This window comes from Pelobates fuscus, chromosome 4, assembly GCF_036172605.1.
Source record: "Pelobates fuscus isolate aPelFus1 chromosome 4, aPelFus1.pri, whole genome shotgun sequence".
NCBI lineage: Eukaryota > Metazoa > Chordata > Amphibia > Anura > Pelobatidae > Pelobates > Pelobates fuscus.
The window spans coordinates 219,959,516-219,965,515 of record NC_086320.1 but is presented as its reverse complement, the minus strand read 5'-3'; positions in this window follow the sequence as shown (position 1 = coordinate 219,965,515).

Sequence of the window (6,000 nt, the reverse complement as noted above, 5' to 3'; positions counted from 1 at the left end):
ATGTCAGTTTGTGTGTTTGTCTTTTAATGAATAAAAATAATTTAACAGCTGAGGAAAATATTTTTTTATTTTTTTTTTATATTTTAGCAAAAAATAAAATTAAAACATCTTTTTGCTTGCCCATTTGTCCTGCTTCCAACGCATGAATAGAGAGAGCTGACAATTCACTTGAAATGCGCACAGTCGTTATTCGGCATGTGCCATAATCCACACAAAAGCCTTTAATAAGAGACAGACACCAGCTTTTCTGTTGGAAATATATAGTCCACAGTTTTATTTAATTATCATCATGAATTAACAAATTGGGGTCAGTGCCAAATAATAATGATCATTTAATACAATCTCCCTCCATACATAAATACCCCTGGCAATGACCCATACCAATATACAATAAATAACAGTATAAATAACATATAACATAACACACGACCTACCAACGAGACCCCATAACCAAGTGCTTAAACTGTAGGGGTGTACAGAGACACCCCTACACCCCCAGATTTGGAGCCACCGATGAGCTCGAATCTACCAACCAATTGTAACACTCCTGCCTAATCCATCCTAAACCTTGCCATGACCCCTTCATACTCTACCTACTTCCCATTTAACCTAGCCCTTTCCCGCCACAGCACATGACTTGACCCCTTAAGATCATGGCCGCCCCCCACCTCAGAAAAACAGGGCCCTAGTAAAACCTTCTTGGAAACCTAGGTTAAGCAGGTCGCAACCCACGTCAGACAAATGCACTCTGTCCTTTCTAAAATATCCAGGAAGCATGCCCTCCAGCTCCTTATGCCGCACTGCGACCCTACCTACTCTCCAAATAAAAACTGACATTGTTTCATTCACCTTACCCGGACATCGAGCTACCGCAGCGTGTCTCCAATGAAACCGAGGCATCATTTCAGACCACTTAACAACCACGCCAGGTACCAGCTCCCGCAGCTGATCCACATCCCTTTTCATCCACCGAACCAACTCCCTCTGGGGACCCAGACCTAAATCGTTCCCCCGCCATGAATTAACACCACATTCGGGGAGGCCCCACCCTCCCACCCTCCTTCACTCCTTTACTCCCACCCTCCTAAAAATTTCCCCACTGATGCTTTGCCAACTGAAACCCTGAAAACCAATCCAAACTAAGGTCACCATCTCCAGAGGAAAGCACGGCTGTTTTCCTTGTCTCCGAACTGCGGCCCTCTTCTGCGCCCAATAGACATACAAATGATCCACCAGCCAGGCAACCCAACCTGAAAAAAACAAGACAGTGACACAGCAACAACATTAGCCAATCAACCCTTACCAACCCCCATTACACCAACCTGTCTGGCCTCAGGTATGAACGAAAACGAATGGATTCCCATCTCCCTTTTCGTTTAATCTGCTCCTCCCCCAGACCAAGGCAAGCTGCCTCCGTCGCCGCCCCTATCCGAAAGGAGTGCGTCCCGAACTTAATTAGGTACAGACCAAGCCTCTGTAAACCCAACCAGAAAACCAGAAAAAACTGGAACTGAGACAACGCTGAACCATCAGCATGGATCAAAAAACAACCAGATACCGAGGAGCGCAAACCCAAAAAACTAGACACGCAAGACACCAGACAGACCTCTGACCCTGGCAGGGAAAAAAGAACCACCAGGCAACGCCACAGTAACGTCCTCGCACTGAATCCCATTAATTCCTGTGCGATTGGCGCTTACCAGTTCCCCAATCTGAAAAGCTCAGAAAAATGCCCACATGAAGGCCACCAAAAACAACACCACTTTGTACAGAGAAGAACAGATGGTGGCAAGATCCCCACCAACCTCTGCAAAACGATGAATGAAACCGGCCTCCTCGTGTCCACTGACTTTCTCCCTTTTCGGAAACCCCTTAGCGCTTGCCGAACTAAAAAATTCTTAGTAAGATCCTCCCAGCCATTAATTTTAAACAAAAATGCCAGTGCCAGCGATCTATCATGGACGGAAACGCAAGTCTCGCAAATAAACGACATAGGATCCACAAAAGAGCATCTAGCTGTCCCGCGGATGACCCAGCCACCCCCGTCTTCTCCATCATCTCGTCCCATTCAGTACAGACCTTGATGTATGAGGCCCACATGCCCGGTGCCGGGGAATGTCTTATGAATCCCCCAAGAAAGACGTCCCGAGCTGCCACATCTCCTCCGGACAAGCCTATCCTTCGTCCTGCGCGTCTGGGGCTGCTTCCTGAAAACGTTCCCACTGTGAACGAGACAGAGAATCAGCCACCACGTTCAAGAACCCGGGCACATGCCACGCCCTGAAAACAATGCATAAGAGAACCAAGCGCCTAAGTAGCCGTACCACCGGTATCAAGGATGCCGACAGCCCATGAATCACTTGCACCACGGACATATTGTCCGAATAGAAGACTACTTGCTTGTTCGCCAGTTCCTACCCCACAGCGCCACCGCCAATGGGAAAAACTCTAGAAACGCCAAGTTCCTGATCAGAGGGCTCGCCCTCGATGTGTCAGGTCAAGACTCCGCGCACCATCGTCCCACCAGGTAAGCCCCAAACCCCACGCTCCCCGCATCTGTAAACAAACCCATGGCATCAGACGAGGTGGCCGGATCTCTAAAAAAGACCCGGCCATTGAAATCCCGTAAAACTCATTCCCATATGTCCAAATCCGCTTTCATAGCCGCGGACACTCGAACATAGTGAGTCAGTAATTTTACCCAAACCATGCCCCGTGCTAGCAGCCGGCAAAAAACCCGACCCACGGGGATCACCCTGCAGGCAAAATTGAGGCTACCCAGCAAGGACTGCAGCCCCCTCAGCGTTATTTTCCTTGCTCTTTTTACCGACCCCACCATCCGGCGGAGCGCGAGCAATTTGTCCACGGGCAGCCTGCATTCCCCTTTTCCCGAGTCGATCTCCAACCCAGGAAACGAAGGCAAACTGTAGGGCCCACCGTCTTGTCCTCAGCCAAGGGAACCCCGAAAGAATGAGATACCCACTGTAGCACCCTCAATATCTGTCCACAGCAATCGGAGCCCACTGGGTCTATGCATAAGAAATCGTCCAGGTAATACACTAATGCACCCCCGCCAGATTCCGTCCGTACTACTCGCCCCAAGAAAGTGCTAAACTTCTTGAAGTAGGAACAAGATATCGAGCAGCCCATAGGCAAGCATACATCCACAAAATAGTGTACCTCGAAGAAACACCCCAGCAAATGGTGACACTCCAGGTGTATATGAAGCAGCCTAAAGGTCTCTTCAACACCCACCTTCGCAATCAGCACCCCTCGTCCTGCCTTCCGAATCAACTCAACCGCATGGTCAAATGATGCATAGGACACAGAACAAATGGCCGCAGCAATATCGTCGTTCACTGAAGATCCCTTCGGATACGATAAATGATGGGTTAGCTGGAACGTGCCTTCCTCCTTCTTAGGGACCACCCCGAGCAGAGAAATCCACAAGTCTGCCAATGGCAGGGATGCAAATGGCCCCGCCATCTGACCCAGACGAACTTCCTTTTCCAACTTGTCCCGAACCACCCCTGGATGTTCCCCGACCAATTTAAGATTCGCACATAAGCACCCCGACCCTCTATCTTTGCACGGGAGAGAAAAAGCTCTTAGAAAAACCCTTAAACCGAAACCAAGCATCTTCTCGGTTAGCGTACCGCCTTAGCCAAGGCAGCATCATGCATCACCGGGGTTGCCCCCAGCCACAGTTGCGGGGGTGGTGCTCCAGCGACGCCCCCGGTGGTGGGAGTGTTACCTCTCCTGAAGCACCTATTGGTGCCATGTGTGTCACCGCACCCGGAGGCACTCGTATTTGAACCTATACGATGCCCCCCATTTACAATGGCCCTCAATGAAGACCCGGCAGAACCCTCTCTTCTGTCTGGCCGACGCGGAAGCACCAGTTCCAGCGCCGGCCGTCCCTGGAAAGGCACAGTCTTCTGCACCATCATCAGCTTCATCCAGAGAGGCAAGTCCATCTGGTCCCACCTCATGCTCAGATTTGCTGATAACCGATGGCCAAATTGCTTGCCATACTTCCACCATGCTAACCCCCCGTAAGTCTGGTAAGCGTCAAAGTTGAGAGCAAGGTTCTGGGAATTTCTCCCCCAGCACACTAGCCAAGATACAAAACGCCTGGAGCCAATTTCCAAATGTTTTTAGTATCTTGCGATAGCGGCCAGTAGCAAAAAAAGTTGAGAGCAACGTTCCGGGAATTTCTCCCCCAGCACACTAGCCAAGATACAAAACGCCAATTTCCACATGTTTTTGGTATCTTGCGATAGTGGCAATGCTTTTTCCTCCTCCTCCTTCTTGGCATCCTTTTTTTGTCCTTCTCCTTTAAGTTCATAAATTCCTCCAAAGGAAGGAGCGAAAAGATTTCAAGAAATTTCCCTTTCCAAATTTTTTCCTTCACCTTCAGTTTTAAATGACACCCCGGGCGTCCCACAAATGACACATGTACATTTTGACGTGCAGCGTCGGGAATCTCACTGCACGACTAGAATCGCTCGCCCACCCTGACCGCCGGCCACGCTACGGGGTGGTACCCTCCACCCCACCAAACTCGCCGCCCATCACCCTGGACCCTTCCCCGTTAGGGTCCCACACTTGCCCGAAATTGCCCGTCTGAGCCCCTCCTCCCGACCATGACTCTAGCAGCAATTGTAAGCATCCCAACAATGTCCCTGATTGTGGTGTAGGCATAGACTCAGGGGCACCGTCTGTCCCTTAACGTCTTGAGGTTCAGGAGTATCCATGACTCGCATACTCCCGTCAGCCTGGTCCCAACCGTAGATGAAGAACTCCTTGACCTGGTGAAAGAAGACAACCCGGGTAGTTTGTTCACGTGACCTCCTACCTGCCCTTCCTCCCTGCGCTCCCGTGTGAGATCCCTGTCTGCGCTGTGCCCTGCTGCATGGCCTGCATGGCAGTAATGGTCCCGCCTCTGCTCCCTTGAACTCACAACTGATGATCTGGACTCGCTGTGCTGACTCCTCCTGCCCCCTGTCTTCTGAATTTGCTCCCCCCCCAGCCACCTGGGATGAAGCCAGCGGGCCGTGCATGACTGCTTGCCTATCCCCTTCACACCCAGGTAAGCCGTTGGGGCCAGACTGAAATGGATCACCTGGCACCCCGACTAGGTACCTCTGTAGAAGGATGCTCCTAGTGCATACAGAGGGCTCCAAGCGCTCCGTAGACACCACAACCACCGCAGACCCCACAAACCACCGCAGCTTGGTTGGGGTCTCGCCGTCTCCTACCCACACTGGACCTATGACAAGGCTCCAGGTTCCAGTGGGTGAACCTCTCCTCCAAGAGAGTGAAGCAGGAACAAGCTCTTAAAAGAGCTTAGAAGTGATTAGCTAAGGGAGTATGCAGACCATAGCAATCCCTTGTGGTGATATAGCAATTCCCCCAATAAGAGAGAGGACTCTAGATTGAGGGTGAAGAAGAACTGTCTGCACTGGCACATACATCCTCTTTTATTCACATTCTACAAACATAGTACTGCCCACAGGGTTTTGAAGAACAACCAATCAACACATTACAACACAGCTAACACTCCCATTCATTACATCACAAATCCTCCCCTCTGCCTGTGATACAATTATCTCAACACAAAAGACTAACTTAATTATCACAGGCAGGAAAATACAGTATTATAAAACATATCACAGGGACCCCAAAACATGCAATAACCCCATAAAACCACATATCCAAAATTCACCCAGATCCGTTCAGTAGTTTGGAAGATACGGTATAATGCAGATTCCGCAGAACATATACAGGCTATATGAAAAATAATTACTGTTAAATGTGTCCCCTGTTCTGTAGTTTAAAACTACTGAACGATAGTGATGTACCGAACTGTCCGCTGGCGGACAGTTCCCGGCGAAATTAGCTTGTTCGCGTTCGCCGCGGCGGGAGGACACATGCGCAGTTCGATCCGCCCCCTATTCGTCATCATTGGGCAAACTTTGACCCTGTGCCTCTCGGTCA